Source organism: Solanum verrucosum, unplaced genomic scaffold (genome assembly GCF_900185275.1).
Source record: "Solanum verrucosum unplaced genomic scaffold, falcon-dt-bn FXZP01000056.1, whole genome shotgun sequence".
Lineage (NCBI taxonomy): Eukaryota > Viridiplantae > Streptophyta > Magnoliopsida > Solanales > Solanaceae > Solanum > Solanum verrucosum.
Window position 1 is genome coordinate 475440 of NW_026020072.1, and position 23378 is coordinate 498817.

Below are 23378 nucleotides of genomic sequence, written 5' to 3' on the forward strand. Positions count from 1 at the left end.
TGATGTTCCAAGAAAAAATTTCCGTCGCTCCACCATAACACCATATTGTGGATTATCCATAGCCTGATTCTTCAATGTTAAGCACAATGAATATTTGATAAAGAAATCAACAATTACTTTCTTTTGATCCAAGAACACTCGTACACCCACATCATCATGTATATGAATTGGTTGACATCGTTCGCTAATAATGTACTTAATCTCAAGTTCATCAATAGTAGCGTCTACTCCTAGTTGCAAAGTTATCGCATTAACTAGACCATTATATAGGCTAGTTGAATCATGTATAGTTCTCTCCATCTAGAAATCAACATACTTACATGTTCTATCATAAATTTGTTGTCATGGAATTACAGGATACCAAAGTAGAAACAACTTTTATATACATTTTATACCAAATTCATGCAAATGAGTATACATTTTGATAAAAATGTGTATAAAAGTTGTTTCTACTTTGGTATCATGTAATTTCATGACAATAAATTTATGATAGAACATGAAAGTATATTGATTTCCAGATGGAGGAAATTATATATGATTCTATATGATAGTCTAGTTAATGCGACAACTTTGCAACTAGGAGTAGACACTACTGTTGATGAACTTGAGATTAAGTATATTGTTAGCGAACGTTGTCCACCAATTTGTATACATAATGATGTGGGTGTACGAGTGTTCTTGGATCAGAAGAAAGTAACCGTTGATTTCTTTATCAAATCTCCATGGTGTATAACATTGAAAAACCGGGTTACGGATAATCCAAAATCTGTTGTTATGGTGGAGTGACCAAAAAATTTTGTTGGAACAACACGAACAAATATTGATTTAAGCTCGAATAATTTAGTCCGTTTGGTCGGAATGAATGTTGGTGAAGACGTTGATGAATGATCTGGTATAATCAGCAACACTGTAAACGTGTTGATTGTTGTGAAACAAATTTACAAAAAATAAGAGTACACTACGGAGGTGATGTGACACTTTGCAGTATTCCAAAAATTTTGAGTCCTTATAATACGTTCCAGTTCTTCTTGGTAAGAATTTAATTGTTTATCTGTTTTTTGAGTATCTTATGTGTATAAAATTGGTATACAAATATTCGATATAATCTTTGTTTGATTATAAAACAGCTATTACCTAAAGTATCCTTCCAAAAATTATTCATGGATAATGAATTCATCGAGTTTGAAATTTAAATCAATCTAGACTTTTCAAGATCCGTAAATTTTGTGGGAATCACACATGTTCGGTGAGGGACAGTTTATGCAAGACGTCAAGGAATAATTTACATAGTAGTTGTTATTATATTCAATAAGTTTGTCGATCCAAAGACAATATACACCCCTAAGGATATGTTGAAATCACATGGTGTTTTCTTGACATACATGACGAACTAAAGAAAAAGCAATAAAAATGTTGCGTGGAGACCTAGCTTAATCATATGCAAAACTTCCAGGTTATTTCTACATTTTGGAGGAGAACTATCCTGGTTCTGTTGTAAGCTTGGAGAGTAAAGAAGGTGATATATTTTTATATGCATTTGTTGCGTTAGAAGCATCTATTGGGGGATGGGAGTATTGTAGACCAGTAGTTGTTGTTGACGAAGCAGGCTTGAAAGACCCATATGGTGGGACAATTCTGATTGCAAGCACAATGGATCCAAGAGGTATGATTTGAATCTTGTTGTTTATATGATAGTATAATTGTGGCATATAAATTAGTTTCGATGTGTATGAATTAAGTATATTTATTGTAATGAAACAAGTCACATACTTCCACTCGCGTACACTATAATAGATTCTGAAAATGATTCATCATGGACATGGTTCTTTGAAAGATTTAGGGATGCATTTGAAGAAAGAGAGAATATGTGTTTTATGTCTGATAGGAATGAAATCATATGGAAGGGAACTGCAAGGGTATATCCTAGTTTAGATCATTATGCTTGCATTTGGCATTTGTGTTACAATGTTCTAAAGAATTTTCATAGAAATGTGGAAGATTTGAAGAAGCTTTCTTTGCCAAGGTAAAGACGTACACACTTCAAGAATTTGAGGAGTTGGTGGTAAGAATAGACATGATTGATCGAGGATAAGAAGTTATTTGTTCGATATTGGGTATAGTCAAGGGCTCATTCAAAAGTTAAACGAACATGGACAATGACTTCAAAATAGCAGAATCCTTAAATAACACTAGCATGTTAGCAAGGAGGCTTCCAATTGTATTACTCTAGAATTTATAAGAATAACAATTCAAACCTGGATCCCGAAACACAATGAGGATACTACAAAAAACAGAACGGATCTGACAAATAAATATGATCTTAAGCTCCAAGAAAATGTTGAGTTGTCATGAAAGTATGAATTGCTTATTTATTATGTTCAATACTTGGATATTTTAATATTTAAAAATAATTATTTTTTTAGGTAATACCATCAACACAATTTTTTGCATATTGTTATTGATGGACCTAAGTAGTACGTAGTGTGCTTAAGAAGCATGAAATATAGTTGTAGGCGATTTCAACTTGATGAGATGCCTTGCGAACATGCAATGGTTCTTAGGTACAAAAGACTGCATGAATTGAATTATTGCTCTCCCTTTTATAGCAAGAAAATTTTTGAAGACGCATATGCAATTCCTATTGAACCTCTCCCATGTGAGAATACATGGGATATATCAATTTATGTGTCACAGCTTAAATTATAGCCACCTGATTTTAAAAGAAAGGTAGGAGACCACAACTTAAATGTTGGAAGGGGTTTGTTGATGTCAAATTTAAGAGGTCTAAAGTTACGTGTAACACTTGTTGTCGGGAGGGACACAATAGAAAGACATGTTCAAATTATCCTGCTGAAAATTAGTTATAATTTGTGTTTAATTTAATTGTGACAAACACATGTTTTTGGTCTTTCAACTTATTGAATTCTAACATTTATTATGCGTACTACTTACTCCTTTGTGTATGTAGTGTAACTGGTTAATGTTGGTATCCAACTGGAAAAATTAAGACAATGTATACAATTGGTATCCAACTCGAAAAATTAAGTCTAAACCACATATGCAATTGGTATCTAGCTGATCATACAAAATATATTTAAGATTTCAATCTATTAAGACAAGCTAAAACTAGTTAATGTTGTATCCAATTGGTATCCATCTGAAAAACTTTTGTGTAACAATGTATGCAATTGGTATTCAACTAGAATTTCAAAACTAGTAACTGTGGTATCCAATTGGTATATCATTAATGGGTCTCTAAGACCCGCAAAAATTTGTAGCATTGCGCGAGAAATACCGACGACAATCAGGCTCCTCAAAGTCCTTTTTTCCTAATGCTTTCTGCATAACTTGTTTCAATTATTTTCTACTGTTATTGAATGTTACCATTATCTATTATCGTGTTCTTGCTACCTCACACCAACACAAATAAACAATTTGAAAATATTTATATTTAATTTAAAATTTTCTGGTGTACTGTACTGTACTGTCAATAGGGTAGATCAGATCATGGGATTTTGGAGTAACAAGTAATTATTTTCATGAAATTGAATTATAGGTTTGATGGTGAGATGAGATATGCCTGTAATTTTCTTTACCTGCAGTAAGGCTTAGTAAGTTTTTTTAGCGCTCAATTTCTGACTTATACAGTGAAAATGTATGTGGATTTGATCAATATCAAATTGTTTTGGTCATGTAGAAATGATTTAAGATCCTTTTTCTATGTCCTTGGTACCTTTGCGTATACGCTATCTCGGTGCTTTGGACTTTGGAGGTTCTACAATATGGAATTTACTTTGATTGTTTTATAACTTGTGTTTGTTCTTTGTCCGTGTTATAGTGAGTTAGAGTTCCACATTGGTTGTGGAATAGATTGGTGGTAATTTGCTTATATGGACTTGATCAATCCTCCCCTCATGAGTGAGCTTTGAGATTGAGTTAGACGTGTCATATCTTTGCCTGGTATCAACAGTGGCGGATCCACAATTTTATGGTCATGTGTGCTCAATTCCTTTAACATAAAGTTGCTAGCCAAGAAAGCTTTATTTCTAAAAGCTTATAGTTAGTAAATGAAATACAATAAATAGGAAAGTGGAAAAACAACAAAGAAATATAAGTAAAGGTCAGCAGTGAAAAGTTATAAATAGAAGAGTCCAAAAAACTATGAAGAAGTTTCAATTTGCTTCTTTTTTTTTTTTAACAAAAAAGACAGGTTGTTACCTGGATTCAAACCCTCACTGGAGGCCATTAGCAATCTTAGAATTCAACTTCAGAACCAAAGCATCCATGGAATGTTTTGGTTAATTGGTGCTCTCGAATATCTTATTTTCCAGTATTTTCTATATACATATACAAAGTTTCCGTCGGGGTCAATGGGTGCTCGAGCATCCAGAACTCTATACGTGGGTTTGCCTCTGGGTATCAGAGTCAGGTCCATCCTGTTTGGCTCCCGCTTTGGGATCCAATTGGTTGAGCGTGAATGGGGGTGTTAGAGCGGGTTGGAGTCTCACATTGATTGGGGAATGGGTTGTGGTTTGCTTATATGGACTTGGACAATCTTCTCCTAATGAGCTAACTTTTGGGGTTGAGTTAGACCAATGTGTCGTATCTTTCCAGTCCCTTTACCATTTCTTTACCAATTGTGATTGGGCTACTTTTTTTTTTTTTTTAAATCAAAGACCACATGGGTCAAGAATTTTATTAAACTAAGAGAAAATATATACAAAATCATGTGGGTTGCCTAAGTGAACAGCGCACCAAATAAATAAACTAAACAATAAAAGACAACACCTACCAACTAAGAACTATCAAAAAACAAAATTAGGAAAGTGGAAGTTGAAGAGTATTTGCAGGTGCAACGCCTCTTCCTCGATACATCAACAAATCGGAGTTGAAACTCGACTTCAATTCGGCGTAATTGTATACCCTTGAAACCCTTTGGTATTTTGTCTACTCGCTTGTATTCAGATTCATCTCAATCTATCCATGCCAAATGATTTCAATCTTTGTGCTCAGCTTTCTCCTCGTAGATTTCATGTGGATCCAAGCTCGTGTAGATTCTGTGGAAAGAGTATTGTTGGCAATCAATCCATTTAACCTAAGGTTAGTTGAAATTAGTTCATCTTTTTTGATCTAAACTTCAGTGGGTTGAACCCAAAATTAAGATTAATACCACCACCGAACTTAAATCGTAAAAGAATTACTAATTTCTGACTCTTTTTTCCGAGGTTGTGTATGGATTTCTGGGATTTGCACTATTGTATAGGTTGTGCAAAGTATTCTGGACTTGAGCAACTTGTCGGGTACACAATTGAACCCAACCAATTTTTCTCTTCTCTTTTGGACTGATCGTTCGAAATAACCAATTTCGAAGTTATTCTGCTATGTGTATTGTGAAATAATAAACCTACTATAGATGTTAATTGACTGCTACAATCTATGAGTCTTAATTTTATACCATATGAAACACCCTAAACTCTCACCAGGTGCATGGTATATCAACCAACTGAAATTCATTCAGACATCATATAATGTGTAGTAGCTTTTATCATCTAATATAGCTTTATCAGTATCATATGTAGAGTGTATTCAAATCAAACCATTTATACTCTTGTAGTGTTTGACTGCCTTATTCTCAACTGTGGTGTGCTTTGTTTATCTAAGATGATAATTCTCTTGGTCGTATCCGGAACCTCTTAGAGAGATCTAAATTCATATGTACCCGCAAAAAGAAAAACCAAGTTAGCAAAAAAATCAGCAAGAGTATTTCCCTCCATTAAGGAGTGTTGTACTCTTACTAACATGGAATTCCTCAATCTATTGATGGAATTGACCTCCATTGTCACATTCCAAGGTATTTCCCACTCTCCCTTCAGCATGTGTACCAAAGCCAACAAGTCAGTTTCAATTATAATGTTTGGAAAGTTGTTTTCCAAACAACATTGAAGACCTTCTTTAATAGCAATAGCTTCAACAACTAGATCAGTAGAATCAGGGATCCTCACCCCCTTAGCAATCACCAGATCTCCTTCATGATTTTTTATACAAAAGGCAGCGGCACAAGGCCTAGGATTACCTCTCGAAGCCCCATCTGTATTACATTTCAACCACCCAGATGGTGGAGGATGAGATTTAACCCATTTAGAGACAAACCTAGGTCTGAAAACATCAAATAGAGCAACCATCTGAGGCCAAGTGGAGGGGACATCAGTATATTGAAATTTTAACTTCATAAATTTCTGAACAGTACTATTGATGTTGTCACGACCCGGGATCACTCCCTAGTCGTAACCGGCGTACTCGACCTCGAAGAGGTCTAATACAAGCCTCTTAGCATTCATTCATCGCATAGACACTAAAACCATAAGGAATTAAAAACTTTCTTTACCAAGAAAACATTTCATAAAAAAAAAACAATAGCAAGCGAAAGACTTTCTAGACTTTATACATGATGTCTCAAAACCATCTAATACTTTAGAGTACAAAATTCGGGACCAATCCCATACACAACTTAAACAATACTAAAAAGACATAAAAGAACATATGGGGTATTGTCCTCGAATATATGAGGACTCACCAAGTCTTCATCTTCAACACTTAGAAACCTATCAAATAGCCATGACATGTCACCATCTCCAAATCCCTACACTTTAGTCAAAAAGGGAAAGAAAGGGGTTAGCACAATTAAGTACTAAGTATGGAAGCCATGCAAAAACATGCTAAAAGGGACGTTTATTGGAGAAACATGCTTTTATGCCATTTGGTAAAACTTCATGAAAAAAAAATACAAGTATAAGAGTCACAATATCCAACCATAACTAACATACAAGTCATTAACCACTTTAGCACATACTCCACACATAACCCATTCCTTCACCTTAAACCATCCACCTCAAGTAACCCTTGGACAACACTTTGTGCAATGTATGGATAGCATCCCATACCACCATCCACACTAAAGCATCATCCTAAGGCCACCAAATGTGAACTTACCACTTATCATGCTTCATATCACAAGCCATCATGCACAACTAGTACCAACGTACAACACATGAACATAATTGACAAGTAAGCCTTTTCATCATTTCTTGACCTCTATCTCAAGTTACCCAAAGCCACACTTAAGTGAAACATGAAGTGACCGCCCATACAATCTCTTCATATACACCTAAGTGTTTCCTAAGGGTTACCATAGATAAGGAAATTTACCATTACAATATAACATCAATAGACCAACATTCTTTAAGAAACCATTTTTGGAGACATTCAAGCACATAAGGGGACTTTCACATAATAGTCGTTAGACTTAGGGAACTCACTTTAGTATCTTCAAAGCCTACTCGTGCCATGTGTAGATAGCATCCCATACTACTACCTACACGTTGTAGAACCTATCCAATAACTAGAGTGCGCATCCCACATGATGGGAATAGGCATAACCGACATAGACCATACTAGCTAGGTATGGAATCCAGAGTCTATCCTACTCCGTGGAGGTTGTTCTACTTGCCAAAGGTAGAACTAGTAAACAACTCATGTAGGCACATGGTTTAGGGGGTGTCCAAGGAAGTTCATTGTGCCTAATCTCATACTCAACTAGGCCACCTTCCTAACCACATCCACTTGGTGCTAGCCTTGTTTCCCATAGAGTATTCAATCACATATGTACTTAGAGAAAGTTCCTTTTCTAGTTCAACCAACTCATAGTACCTCTTCCCAAGAAAGGCCCCATTTCTTAGTCATGGCCAATCAAGGTTCATAAGGATAGCTCATTAAATCCCCCTGGAAGGGTGCCTTAGGCCTACCGATTTTTCATTAAGGGTGCCTTAAGCCTGCCGGTCCAAGGTTCATCATTTCACACATGAGAAGGGCTACCACCATTAGGTCTACCGATTTCATGGTTTTACATTTACTTAGGAAAGCTAGACTTATGAAAGGGCACCATTTCTTAGTTTTGCCGATTCAAGTCTTGGCCTAGAATTCCTCTTTTAGCATTTATAGAAAGGGCACCATTTCTTAGTTCTGCCCATTTCACACATTCATGCATTCAAGACTTTAAGTAACAAGGAGGGACACTTTAGTCTACCAACCAAGTCACAACATTTTCATTTAAGAATACTTCATAATCCAACATCATTTCATATATACATCATGAGAAATCATATTTTAACTCACAATGCTATCCACTTTACATAGGATCATCACAAGATCACATAAAACTCATTCACATCATACCTTCACATATAGCTTCATATAAAACTCATTCACATCATACCTTCACATATAGCTTCACATAAAACTCATTCACATCATACCTTCACATATAACTTCACATAAAACTTTACATATAGCTTCATATAGGACTTTACATATAGCCTCATTCATATATAATAATATAACAATACAATAACACTCATATAATGCCCTTCATGGCCTCAATTCACAATAATACAATATTCCAACATTATGCAATAACTTCCCCAATGCCTTCATGGCTACAATTCACAATAATACCACACAAGAACAAGATATAACACTTCCACCAAAGGTGGATTCAACTTACCAACAACAATTAATTCAATAAAGAGAGTTCAAGCTTTCTTACCATAATTCAAAGCCATAGCCAAAATCACCAAAAATCCAAGCAATCACCAATACTTCACTCATAAGGCTTACCACCCTTAATTCACCCATTATCAACAATTAATCATGAATAAACATTAAACAACACAAGAGATATCAATACAATTCACTTTACACATAATTCCATCAACTTTGAATTTATAGAAATAGACCCACTTCATAAACACATTTTGGGGTTTTGTAGAATACAAGGATTCATGGAGTTTTTCATCTTAAAACATCAAATAAACATCAATAATATCATAACTTATCATTTGAAATCGTTTCATGCAAGAACCCATGAGTTTGAGTAGAAATTAGGCTTTTTCACAAACTTTGGAAAAGTTGAAAACCATTTGAAATTGGCTCTAGGGTGATAGTTTGCCCTAGATAAAGAACTCTCATACCTTTACTAAGATTCACCAAGAAATTTGATGAAGAAAACGTCTTTGCATCCACAACCCTAGCTCCCACTTCTTCTTCTTCTTCTCTTCTTTCTCTCTTCTTCTCTTCTTCACTCAAGAACCCTAACTCTTACTCTTTTAAAATACAACAAAAATGATCCACAATCAGCCTAACACAACAATATAACCTCAAAAGAAATGATTTGTGAAAAGACCAAAATGCCCTTAAATTTCCGGACGGACTCCCTGCCAACTGCCCAACTTTCAAAGGGCATAACTCGCTCATACGAACTCTGAATCGAGCAAACTCGGTGGCGTTGGAAAGATCGTTCCAAGGGCTTTTCAAAAATGACTGGAACTACTCCTGGATCATCCTGAGCTAGGAGTTATGACTGCTCAAAGTTGGCCAAAAACTCACTGATTTCCACACTTGGCCGAATTTCCAGATTCTGATTTTTTTTCCAAAAATGACTACTTCCAATTTCAAGCTTCTTCATATTCATTTTAAATTGTCGGATGTTACAGATGTACCAAATCACTTTACTTGTGGTGTAATTACCACCATGAAGCACAGTATTTCTCCTTTTCCATAAGAACCATAAGATTAGATTAGGAATAGCTTGAAAAATCACCTTTTGCCTAGTATTTCCTTGAACATCCCACCATTTTTTAATAGATTGCTTCAACTGAATCCAAGGCCCTAATATTCCAGCTGCAGATGAGAAATACTGCCACACTTTGTTGGCAATTTCACCTTTCAAAATAAGTGTTCCATAGTTTCTCTTGCTAGAACAGAACAACATAGGCAAAGTTGAGACTGATTAGGATTCCAATGAGCTATAATAGAAGCTACTTGAACTCTATTAGTCCAAACCCTCCAACTAAAGAAAGATATCTTAAAAGGAAGATCTTGCACCCATATCATCTTGCAATTTTCATTTACTTCCTCTTTTTTCCTCAAAATCTCTCATGCACTCTTAACTGAGAACTTTCCGGTCCTTATCTTGATCCACCACGGTTTGTCTCCCATATCAGTCTATCTAATATGATCCATATGATGCTTAATATGTTCCATAACATGATAAGGCAGATGATCATACATACTATCATAATCCCACCCTACTTCCTTCATAAAAAACTCAATGTCCATCAAAGAGTGACAAGTTTGTACTTTAATTTGATATGTGTAAAGAGGACCTAGCTGGGTCCAATTATCATACCAAATAGTAGAAGTTCCACCCTTAGGTTCCCACCATATAAATTTTTCAATGTCATCCCTATTTTGTAACATATTCTTCCACAATTGAGATCCATCTTTCCATTGAACCAGAGTTGGAATATGCTTCTTACAGTATTTGTTCCACATAAAATTAGCCCATAAGGTATTCTGAATCCTGAATCTCCACCATAATTTAGCATACATTGCTTTAGAAATATCAAACATGGATCTAAAACCCAAACCTCCTTCTTTTTTAGGTAAACAAACATCCACCCATGCAGCCCAGTGTTTACTCTTGCCTGTAGTTTTGTTACTCCAAAAGAATTTAGCAAAAATCTTATAAAGTTCCTTAATCACGCATATATGAGGATCTATAGCTGATAATACATGAATCGGAATACTTTGTAGCACACTCGTGATAAAAACCTCTTTTCCTCCATATGACAGCATATTCCCTTTCCAAGATTGAAGTTTTGCCTTCACTTTCTTAATAAGCTCTGCTTAATGTTCCTTCCTTTTCCTGGAGTGGGTGATAGGGCAACCTAGATATTTCAAAGGAAATTGACCTCTAGAAATACCTGTGCATTCTTCCACCAATTGTTTTTCAATAGAACTTGCACTTTGATGTAAATAGAAAGCACTTTTCTCCTTGTTGACTTTCTGACCTGACTGAACTTCATACTCCTGCAAAATTGACACTATTCTCTTCAAAGAGTAACTGTTAGTCGAAGCAAATATAATAGTATCATCTGCGTAAGCCAAATGATTAAGCTTAGCACTCCACTTTGGTAAGCCATACCCCATAAATTGATCATCATCAAACAAAGCATTTAGGCCCCTGGAAAGCACTTCTGCCGATAAGATAAAGAGAGAAGGAGATAAAGGGTCTACTTGTTTCACTCCCCTAGTGGAATGAAAAAAACCATGTGCTTGGCCATTGATCAAGACTGAATACCAATTGTTGGAGATCAATCTCCAAATCAAATCAACAAACAATTCTGAAAAGCCCATTTTCCTTAAAATTTCATCAAAAAGAACCAAGATACCCTATCATAAGCCTTGGTCATATCAAGCTTTAGGATCACATTTGCTGGTTTACCTCTCTTTATGATGTCAGAGACAATCTCTTGTGTCAAAAGCACATTTTCAATGATGCTTCTACCTTTAACAAAACCTGATTGATTGTGGGAAATCAATTTGGGTAAATAAGCTTCCAGTCTGTCATGAACAACCCTGGACATAATCTTATTAGTGAAATTACTCAAACTAATTGGTCTTAAATCAGAGGGACTGAATCTGTTCCTTCTTAGGTAACAAGACCAAATTAGTGTGAGTAATGAATCTAGGAAGAGAATTACCTCTGAAAAACTCTTGTACCATTCTGAAAATATCAGTACCCACTATATCCCAACAACATTGATAGAAAGCACCCGATAAACCATCAGGACCACTTGTACTAACGCCATTTAGATTGAAAACCGCTCTTTTGATTTCCTCAAGAGTTGGTTGCCTGCAAAGAATTGTGTTATCTGCCTCACTAATTATTTCAGGAATGCTACCTAATAAGGAAAACTCTGTAGCATCTCTTTCTTGTAAGAACTGAGAATGATAAAAGTTCACAGCCTCTGCTGCAATTTCCTCTTCTTCCTCAAGCCAATTTCCCTGATTATTCTGAATTTTGTGCAGTTTGAGCTTCTTTCTTATTCCCTTCACAATACTGTGGAAGAATCTCATATTTTTATCTCCATTCTCGAACCAATCATACCCAGCTTTTTGTTGCCAGAAGATTTCTTCAAAGTGCAAATACCTCTTAAATTCAGCTTAAGCTCTTTGAAGGACTTGTCTGTTTTCACCACTAGGATGCTCTTCAAACAATTTTTCTTTAATTTTAACAATATCTTCCCTGATAACGAGTTGATTAAAGATATCACCATAAGTATCTTTGCTCCATTTTGTCAAAGTCATTTTCACTCTCTTTATATTCTCCTTAAAGGCTATGAACGGGTTTAATGACTCATTTTCTACCCAATTCTGCCTCACTACATCAATAAATGATGCATTTTCAGTCCAGAATTTAAGAAACCTAAATGGTTTCTTATACCTGGTTGCACCTTCTTCACAAGTTAAAAGCATAAGGGGATGATCCGACCCTGTTCTAGCTAGATGCTCCACTTCCATATGATTAAACCATCCCTGCATTTCTTGATTAGAAAGAATTCTATCCAATCTTTCAAAGATACACTTATTATTAGCTCTACCATTCCACCAAGTAAATGGGTTGCCTCTAAATTGTATTTCGTTTAAATCACAGGAGGAAATACAGTTTTCAAAGTCTTCATGATCAACATCACTCACTGGTAAACCACCTATTTTTTCTTCTGTATTCATTGAAATCTCCTCCAACTACCCACAGACTTGTCATTCCTGTAGCCAATTGGAAGAGATCTTCCCATAACATTTGTCTTTGATCAGCATTACACTTAGCGTAAACTAATGTAACAAATAAATTGTGAATATAACTTTGATGATGTAATTGCAAAGTTAGTTGTTGCTCAATGTCCTTTACCACAGTAGTAGTAAAATCATGGTTTGTAAAATACCAAATTTTACCATTGCAATTTGACGTAGCCAAAGACATCCTTAATCTCCTCCTATATTTGTTAATATGTCTAGAGTTTTGAAACGGTTCCAATAGTCCAATAAAAGTGAATTTGTGGAAATTATGAAGCATTTGAACTCTATGAAATGCTTGTTGAGACTTCACAGATCTAATATTCCAAATTAGAGCCTTCATATCTCTTAGGAACTGATTTAACTCTCTTCGCCTGAACTCTGGTGGGCTGAGTATTTTCTCCATTACCCAGCTTCTTCCCCTTTCTGGCACATTTTAAAGCTTTGGAGATATATTAGCTTCAATTGGTTCTCTTTTGCGATTTGGTTCTCTTTTGCTTCAAGACTCTTCACTTCTTCTAAATTATGAGACACAATATCGTGTAGAACTCTATTAGGAGACTCTATTTGAATCATCTGGGACTCATCTATTTGAACTGCATTAGGAACTTCCACAATTGCCAACTCCATGTTTGAAAAATAATCTGCTTGACTGAGTATCAAATCCTTCTGTTGGTTGCTAATATTGTTTGAAACTACATGTTCATCTAAATCATTAGCATTAACCTCAATCTCATTGCTCTTCTATTGTGCTTCGTCTCTATCTACATTAATATTGCTGGACTCTGAATCTTGCCCTTTAATTGTATTTATGACCTCAGCCTCATTACTATTCTTCTGTGCTTCATGTCTATCCACATTGGTGTTGCTGGACATTGTGTTCTGCCCTTTATCTGCATCTATGACCTCAATCTCATTTCTCTTCTGTTGCATTTCATCTCCTTTGATATGTTTCTGTATATTTGTTGTTCTTTGTTGCGCATGTTTATCAAGTACAATTATATCATTTTTCTTACCAAAGGACCTTGTGACCCAATCTTTAGAGGATTCCCCTTGCTGGAATATTCTTGCATCCTTATTAGTCTGCTTATTGTTACTGATGTCCTGCTCATTTCTTGCATGTAACTTCCCTTCTTTATCCATCTCCTCTCCATTTTGTGTAAGAGCATCAAATTTATTTTTGACTGCTATAGGTACCTGATAATCAGAAGGTCTTAAATCTTTCACCATAGCCCATTGTCCAGAGTCACCAACCACCCTACCACTTGACAGGACTCTAGCTTTGCCTTTTTGAAATCCATGCACATAACAGAGTTTAGCGGGAACAGGCCGAGGATCTGAAGTATTAATACCACCACCTCTATCATGCTGAAAATTTTCCACATCTCTAGGTTGTGGGATTTTGCACATTCTACATTCTTCATTACTGTGCCCTTGCATTTTGCAATCAAAACAGTATTTTGGAACATAATCGTATTTAATAGCAACCATATTATACCTAATTTCCCTAGTAGCTTCATTCTCTATATTCATCTGAACAACCTTAGGGGAATTCTTTTTCAAATCTACTAGAACCTTCACACGAGCACAACTAGGCCTAGATTTATTAACATTGGCTTGATCAATTTGTATAGGTTTACCCACAGCAGCAGCTAAAGAGAACAAACATTCTTTGACAAAAAAAGTGGGCAATAGGTTAGGGAAAGATATCCACACCATGGCCAGCGATGTTTCTTCGTTAACATTAAACCTAGAATCATATATCAGTGTGCGCATTAGGTAAGAATACCCGTCTTTGCATTTGACATAGAAAGCTCCATTTGAAATCATATTAACAAAGTCCTCATGTTTTGTCAAACGAATGAGGATATGTTTATTACGAAAGAGGCCAATTTGACAATTACCCTTAACATCACATTGTTGTGGAATTATCCTCCTTAATTCTTCTAAATCACTCCATTCATGCGTAAATTTGCCTACCACTGCGAATTGAAGCTCTTCAATTTGATTCATTTTGTCAACCTCTTCCTCTGTCCATTTGATTTGTGGGATACCCCCAACCAGTGTAAAATCTCTTCTAAGACTGTCATGACTTTGTTGAGCCAATTGGTTAAGAGATTCTGCAAATGAGAATTCTTTGGGCAGACAAGGGTTTAACAATTTAGTAGCAGTTGAGGCCTTTGAAGGTACTGGTTGGGGGTATCTGTGATATCTTGCAAGTTGATGACTAGGAAGAAGCTTAAAAATTGGAATTTTTCATTTTTGGAAAGAGTTTTAAAGTTCTGGAAATTTGGTCAAGTATGGGAAAAAGGTGAGTTTTTGGCCAACTTTGAATAGTTATAACTCCTAGCTCAGGATGAGTTAGGTGTAGTTCCAGTTATGTTTGCAAATTTCGTGGAATGGTCTTTCCAACGCCGCCGAGTTTGCTCGATTCCGAGTTTTTATGAGTGAGTTATGCCCGTTGGAAGTTGGGCAGTTGGCAGGGAAGTCTGTCCGGAAATTTGTAAGGGTATTTTGGTCTTTTCCCTAGCCTTTTCTTTTGGATATATATTAGTGTGTTAGACTGATTTTGATCAGTTTTTCTCATTTTAAAGAGTGAGAGCGAGGGTTTGTGAGTCAAGAGGAGAAGAAGAGGAGAAAGAGAAGATCAAGCAAGATTTCGTCAAAGATCGTCGGGGGTGATCCCTATTAGGTATGTGAGCTCATAGTGTTGGGTTGGTTCTTTCCCCCACATGCCAACTCGTTTAATTTCGAGGAAATATTTAGTTGTGGTTGTTGAAATCTTGTAGTGATGTTTTTTGAAGTTGTAGTTGTGTTGTGTTGAAGTTCTTGTTGGTTTGGTGGATGTTTCCGGTGGTGTTTTGAGTTGAATCTATTGTATGTTGAGGGTTTTAATGATTCTAAATGTTTGGGGCTGGAACCTTTGAGGTTTAGAAGGTTTAGAGTTGGAAAAAGGAAGGAGAAAAGTCGAGTTTTCGGGGAAAAGGGTTGGGGCGTCGCGCCAGCCAGCGCGCCCCAAAAGGAGCTCTGAAGCCCAGCCCTTGGGGCAGCGCGCCTAGCAGAACGCCAGCAGGCCCCTTCTGAGCTTCGAGGGCTGGCGCTCCGCGCCTTGCAGAGCGCCAAGGATGCCAAGTTTCCCCATTCTTTTCACACTTTCTCATGCATGTTCCTTGGTATTGTACCTATGTTTCATAGTTGTTTTCAACGCTCCAAGGTACGGCTAAACGTCAAGAACTCGTCCATAACATGTGATCAAACACCTTGAATCCATAATTCCAATTCAAGGAGAGTTAGTTTCCAAGTCAAGTGAAGTTAAGTGTTAAGTCTAGAAGTTAAAGAAGTGAGTCAAAGCAAGTCTTTAAAGTTGTTCTAGAGTGTTTATTGAATGTTTTAACTTCATTTTAAGGCTCAAGTTTCAAGTCAAGTAAAGAGTAAAGAGTCAAGAGTTTCAAGTTGAGTAAAGAGTATAGAGTTGGGCTCATTTCTCAAAAGTTATTAGGGAACTGTTCCCAAAGAAGTTTCTAAATGTTTTTATATTTGAGTAAGAAAGGAACTATGATTCCAAAAGAGCCTTTGGGCTAGTTTTCAAGAAAAAAGGAACATTGTTTCCAAGTGAGCCTTTGGGCTAAGTTTTGAGTAATTATCTCAACTAAAGAAAGATGTGTTTAAAACACTTAAGAGTTAAAGTATTTTTGGGAGTAGTCTTTTTTTTTTGAAAAGGTAACTTGTATTATAAACACAGGAATACTCAGAATATATTCCAGTAATACTTACAATCAGAAATACAAAAGTGTTGCTGTTTTCCTATGAACTCCTTAAGGACTCTAACATACTAGTGATATCCTCATCTTCATGAGGATATTCATGTTTACACCAAAAATAGAAAAGAGCTAAACATTTCAGCTTCATCTTCTCCATAGAGCAGCTCTTGTTCTCAAAACATCTTTGATTCCTTTCCAGCCAAATAGTCCACCAAATGCAGGCTGGGACAATCTTCCATCTCTCCCTGTGCCCCGACTGATTTCCATCCCGATTCCAACATGCCAAAGCTTCCTTTATGTTTCCTGGCATAGACCAACTGATGCCCCTTTTATTGATGAAAATTTGCCAAAGTTTCACTGTCTCCTTACAGTGTAAAAAGAGATGATTTATTGTCTCTGTCTCACATTCACAAAAAAAACATCTGGAGCACAAAACGAGGCCCTTCTTCATACGGTTATCCTGCGTGAGAACAACCTGTTTTGCTAAGAGCCAAGTAAAACAGGCCACCTTGAATGGCACCTTAACTTTCCAGATCATTTTCCATGGCCAGTAGCTTGATTGAGTGTGTGTCCTCTGTGAGTTTCTGTAAGCTGTTCCAACTGAGAATCTCCCCTGTGTATCTGGAGCCCATAACAGTTTGTCTTCTCTGTTACTGAGTTCCTTGTATCGTTCCAGGATATTTAGAAATTCAACCATTTTATGCACCTCCCAATCATTTAAAGGTCTTCTGAACTTTAAACTCCAACCTTGAGCATCTCTCATTTCTTTGACAGTGGCCACTTTCTGTAGTGGCCACTTTCTGTAGACTCAAGCTGAATAGGTCAGGGAAACTAGCTTTAAGTGAAGCTTGTCCCGCCCAAACTTCCTCCCAAAATAGAGTTTTTCCACCATCTCCTATCTTAATTGTGCACTTGTTTATAAGTTTTGGCCATAGATTCCTGATTGTCCTCCACACTCCGGTGCCATATGGTTGTGTTGCTATGTTGCTGATCCACCTTGTCTCCATTCCATATCTAGCCTTAATGGTGTCTTTCCACAGTGACTGTTCTTGTGATGCAAATCTCCACAGCCATTTCATTAGCAGGCTGTGGTTTTGTATTTTCAGATTCCTTGCTCCTAGTCCCCTTTCTTTCTTGCTGACTAAAACTTCATTCCACTTGACCAAGTGAAACTTGTGCTTATTTAGATCGCAGTTTCCTTGCCAAAGAAAATTTCTTCTAATGGCATCTAATTTGTCTCTTACACTTGCTGGCATAGGGTACACCGACATCATGTAGGTAGGCAAAGCATCAAGAACACTGTTGATGAGAGTAGCTCTGCCACCCAGGGATAAATACTGACTTTTCCAATTGGCAAGCTTCTTCTCGCTTTTCTCTAGTACATTGTTCCATTTGCCTTTTGATTTGCTCTTATCTCCTAGAGGCATTCCCAAATATATTGTGGGCAGCTCCCCTATCTTTCCTCCCAGAATATTTGCCAGACTGTCAATTCTAGGTACCTCATTGACTGGATAGATGTAACTTTTGCCCCAATTAATGTGTAGACCTGAAGTTGCCTCAAACAATATCAATATTATTCTTAAAAACTTCAGTTGACTGATGTCTGCATCACAAAATATTAGCGTGTAATCTGCATAATGGAGATGTGAGATAGCTAGACTCTGTCTATCCCCCATGTTTGCATTGAAACCCCTTATCCAGCTGTTTGTCTGGGCTGTTCTTAGCATATCATTGAGACCCTCCATTGCCAAGATAAAGAGAAAAGGAGATAATGGATCCCTTTGTCTCAAGCCTCTCTCAGATGAGAAGAAACCTGTGGGAGAGCCATTAATCAAAACTGAAAATTTCACTGTAGTGGTGCAAAATTTGATCCAGTTTATCCATCTTTCCCCAAAACCCATGTTTTCCAAAGTCTTCCATTGGAAACCCCAATTTAAGTGGTCATAGGCTTTCTCTATATCCAGCTTACAAAGAATGCCTGGGACCTTGCTAATTTGCCTCACATCTACACATTCGTTGGCAATCACAATAGCATCCATGATCTGCCTGCCCTTAATAAATACCATCTGATGTGTATCTACCAGTTTTGAAACAACTTTTTTCAGCCTCTCAGTCAACACTTTTGAGATGATCTTATATATGCTACCTATTAAGCTAATAGGTCTAAAGTCTTTTAGTTCTTTGGCCCCCAATTTTTTTGGGATCAAGGCTATGAAGGTGGCATTGAAGCTTCTTTCAAAAATGTTCTGATTATGAAAGTTCTGAACTGCTGCCACTACTTCTTTGCTTACTATTTCCCAGCAATTGGTGAAGAATGCCATGGTGAATCCATCCGGCCCAGGTGCCTTGTCCCTCGCACATGCCATCACACATTCTTTGATCTCAGCCTCACTAAATTGACTTTCTAGCATTAAGTTCTCTTCTTCGCTGATAACAACACCTGATCTATGGTTGAATTGAGGTCTCCATATCTCTGATTCTGTATACAACTTCTGATAAAATTTGACAATCTCCTCCCTGATCACTAATGAGTCCCATGTACACTCACCATCCACCAGAAGTTTGTCTATATTATTATATCTTTTGTGACAGTTTGCAGTTCTGTGAAAAAACTGTGTTTTTGTCACCTTCTTTCAACCATATAACTCTAGACCTTTGTGGGAGTAGTCTTGAGCACTGAATTGGGGACACGAGTTCATATTAACTCACATCTCCATAAAAACCATGTAGCCAACATGGGAATTAATGGGTCATACTTTTTAGATGATCACGTAAAGTTAAGCTAGTGGATCCACTTGGTCAAGTTAGCTTCCTATATCACGGCAAGGTATAGGATGGTCCTTGGGCAACGTGAGGTAAAACGTTGTATCACCACTTAGTTTCATAGTGGTGGTTGTCGGTTAGAGAAACTCCCACAGCAGTAGAAAATGCATGGTTACTCGAGAAGTTCTGCTTAGTGTGGATGGGGGTATGGGACTTCATTCATGCATTGCACAAGTAGACTTTGAGAGGAAGCATGGTATTTTTATGATATTATAAATATGATTTTTACGTCATGTTTTAATAGTTTTACAAGCTTTATATATTGCATGTGTCTTATTGCTTTATATATTGAGTTCATTTATTCATGAGTTGAACAGAGCCAAGGTAAGAGTTCCTTTGTACTCCTTTCAAGCTTAAGTTGTGGTTTAGCTTTCCAGCTCGCATACTCGTACATTCAATGTACTGATACCAGTTGGCCTGCATCTTATGACGATGCAGACGCAGGTACCCAAGGTCAGCATCCAGCACGCCGTTGATCCAGCTGAGCACTCCAGAGTCAGTGGTGTGCCTCTTTGTGTTCCGAAGGACTCGATTATGTTGTTCTCTTAGTTTTGTTTTATTAGGATGTTGCGGGGTCTGTCCCAACATCCATCTCAGTATTATAGAGGCTTCATAGACAGTCAGTCAGTTAGTTTCGAGTCTCTCATCTATGTATATATGTAAATATTCTATTTTGAGACTCGAGTTGCCTTTTTGGGCCAGATTTTATCAGTTGGGTTGTTTTATAACCTTTCATGGCATTGAGTTGTGATGTTGAGTTACGCATGAATGGAGTGATTTAGAAGAATTAAGGAGGATAATTCCTCAACAATGTGATGTTAAGGGTAATTGTCAAATTGGCCTCTTTCGTAATAAACATATCCTCATTCGTTTGACAAAACATGAGGATACATGAATTTACATCTAGATATAGACACAAGTGTATATACAGTTACACATTACTGGATAATATCTAGTACTTTTTAGTAAGAGGTTCATTTATGCAATAATACTAGAAGGTTCAAGAGGTGCCTTAATTGTTTTAGAAGCGCTTGACCGTTGTGGGAAAGACATTACAATCTAGCAGACTATACAAGTACCTCAATGAGCAAGGACATTCAGTTGAATCAAGGAGATTCAAATGATTTCTTCTTATCTTGCTAACAAGGCGCAGTTGGATGACCATGCTATCCATCTTCTCTTCAGCGCAAATCGTTGGGAGAAGAGGTATTTCAGTTCATATGACCTAATTTGTATAGCAATAATGTATTTTGTGAAAGAGATGCAAAGAGTGCCCGATAGACAGAAGTCATCTATTTGTAATAAGTTAATAGTTACGCATATAGTATTTAGCCATAGATTGAAAGAGAAACTAAGTGGCATTGAAATTTTCTCTGCTACTGTTAATTTTAAGTAACTACTTGACCAGTTCTCCACATTAATTGTTATTTTCTCAGGACAATATGGACATAACAAACTGAGAAAAAATAACAATATGATTTTCTGGTCTTCAACTATCTTAGGTTGTTGCCATGGGAGCTTTTGTTTAGCGATAAGAACACAACACGTGACATGTGTGTTAGGCGCATGTCATGGCTCAACCCTGCTCCGTGGTATTTGCGTTGGGAAGAAGATAGAGGGGTGGGTCACTTGGAGTTTCAAACGTGTGTGTTGACTGCACTCGGGCCAGAATCCCACAGGGGTGAAAAATAATGTTAGGTTGTGGAAATATTTTCATCAAACTCACCTTCTCCTGCAACTAATTCAGAACCTTTTTCTTAGAATATGGTGTGATCTTCTGACCAAAATAGAAGTGTTAGTATCTTTCACCTGCTTCTTTCTTTTCTATTCCTTTGAATTAAGTACCAGTCTTCATTCTTATTTACCAACATGGCAATGAATTTTACCATCATTATCTGGATAGTTTTACCTTGTTTGGCAGCCAACAATTTTACTTCCATGTTTAACTGTTCATGTAAAATTTTCAGTCAAATCACTTGGTGTTATCGTGAACGTTAACCTTCTATTAAGCTTTCTTTTGCATTTAGGTTGTTCTAAATTTTCTTTGCAATAATGCAATGTGTTAATGGAGGACAAGCTGAGGAATGGAACTATTCTCATTGTTGATCGCTATCTTATTTTGGAGTAGCATTCTCATCTGCCAAGGGACTTGATATTGAATAGTGTAAGGTGAAATCATGTCTTACTTCCTCAATATGCTGTTTTGTTTCTCAGACAAGTTTTAGTAATGAGATTTTTTACCGTAGGCTCCAGAGATAGGGTTGTTAGCTCTGGATCTGGTTGTATACCTTGACATATCACCTGAGGTATCTATTATTGTTTTTCTTCAATCGTCTCTAGTTAAAAGAGATAGTGTGTGAATAGCAATTTTTACAATTGAAATCTTAAGTTTGGATAGATGTGGATTTCTTAAGCAATCTCCATTCCTGTCATATATGACACTTTTTAATCCAGGATTAAGCTGTATAATTTCAGTTGGTATTTCTAGTTGTTTGTCATTGCCTTGTTAGATATAGATTCTTTTTCATCAGTCATTTTTAATCTGGAAGAGTTACACCTATTGTTGATTTGATCTTGAAATAACCAGAAAGCTGGTGAGAGAGGAGGTTATGGAGGTGAGAGATATGAGCCAGCAACAGCAGCTTGAGTAAGTCTTATTTGGCTCTTCATGATTCCTCATGGAAGGTAGTTTTCTTCCCTTCTTTTCCCCGGTGCCTCAAGGGTGCTGGTTTAATTAAAAATCTACATAGCAAGTATCTGATACTAAGCATAGTTCTCAACTCAGTAGTTCTCTTTGAGTTTGTTTGGATTTCTGGTCAATTTACATGCATGTCCACTAAATCAGTATGGTAATTAAGGTTTTTTAATAATGTATTGTTTATTTTAGGTTATCGATGTGATCCTTCCTCTTGAAGATACAGAGAAAAAGCTGAGAGAAATTGTTTGACTGTATGACAATATGCCAAAAAGGAAGACCGTTGTCTCAGTCAAGTGTGCAGAATGTCATACATGAATCTGCAACTCCGTACGTGTAACATGATCTTCTTTTATTTTGCGTTTGCCATATATTTTATCTTAGAGATTTCTTTGTCAGGGCAGAAGTACTTTATGTCTTGTCGATTCTTGTATATATACCAGCTTGTTGTGAGTTTTGATTATCTCCACATTTTGTGGAGTGTATCTGGATTAAGTGGTGAATGTTATGGAATCACCTCAGATTTTTTTCTTTCTGTTAATTCAAATTTGCATGTTTGAAAATGTGACTTTTCTGATATAATAACACTAGTAGTTGAGTGGTCATGTTAAAAAATCAACTCTGATAATAATTTGAAATGGGACTACTCCTGCCTGTTGCTTTTGGCAACAAAACTAGAAGGGTGTTTGTGAGCTTTGTTGTTCAGCATTATTTTCAATCTGAAAGAGGTCTCTGTAATTGTATTTTCATAAAATTAGTAGAGAAAAACTGTGACAATCATATAGTAATAATTATAGAAACCCTCGCTGAGCAGTGGTACAGTTTTCATTTGATGAATGAAGTTTGCCTGACAGTAGACAGTACTCACAGTAGATTGGAGTTCCAGTCGTGTAGAAATAGAGACAATTTTGAGCTTCCTACGAGGGGGTGGCGCCTAATTTTTTTTACGAAAGAAGAAAATGAACAAATATAGAGAGAAAAAGTTGTCAAAAAAGGAACCTCAAGTTTTCATCAAATACATTTCCTCTAACTGTCTATTTTGCTCTTTTGAAAAGGTCTACTGAAAGGGCTGAATAAGCAAAGCTCACAAAAAGCATCAAGCTGATTGTGTTTCACTATCTGATTCAAACATAAAAATTGTGAAGAACATCAATCTATATATGAAATTTCACAAGAGGGAAAACTAGCAAGGATCGATATGCATGGATCCTGTTACGTGATTAAGGTAATTAGCCTCATTGGCAGAAGCGAAAAAGATTACAGGAACTGTTAGCCGTAATCATCTATTCACATAGTCTGTCTAATTGCCATGCTTCGAAATATATTCACATCACAGTTTTCCGCCCCTAAGAAGTAAGTATATTTTATTCATGAACCAAGTATTCTCAATGAGTCAAGCTGGACAA

General features: G+C 36.6%; 1 protein-coding gene and 1 pseudogene across 2 annotated transcripts in view; one reads left to right on the plus strand and one right to left on the minus strand.

Annotated features, from left to right (window-relative positions):
* Positions 1 to 23378, minus strand: part of LOC125823898 (uncharacterized) — an 897951-nt gene that overhangs the window by 378128 nt on the left and 496445 nt on the right. The window lies entirely within an intron of this gene.
* Positions 15073 to 22312, plus strand: LOC125823909 (thymidylate kinase-like; annotated as a pseudogene).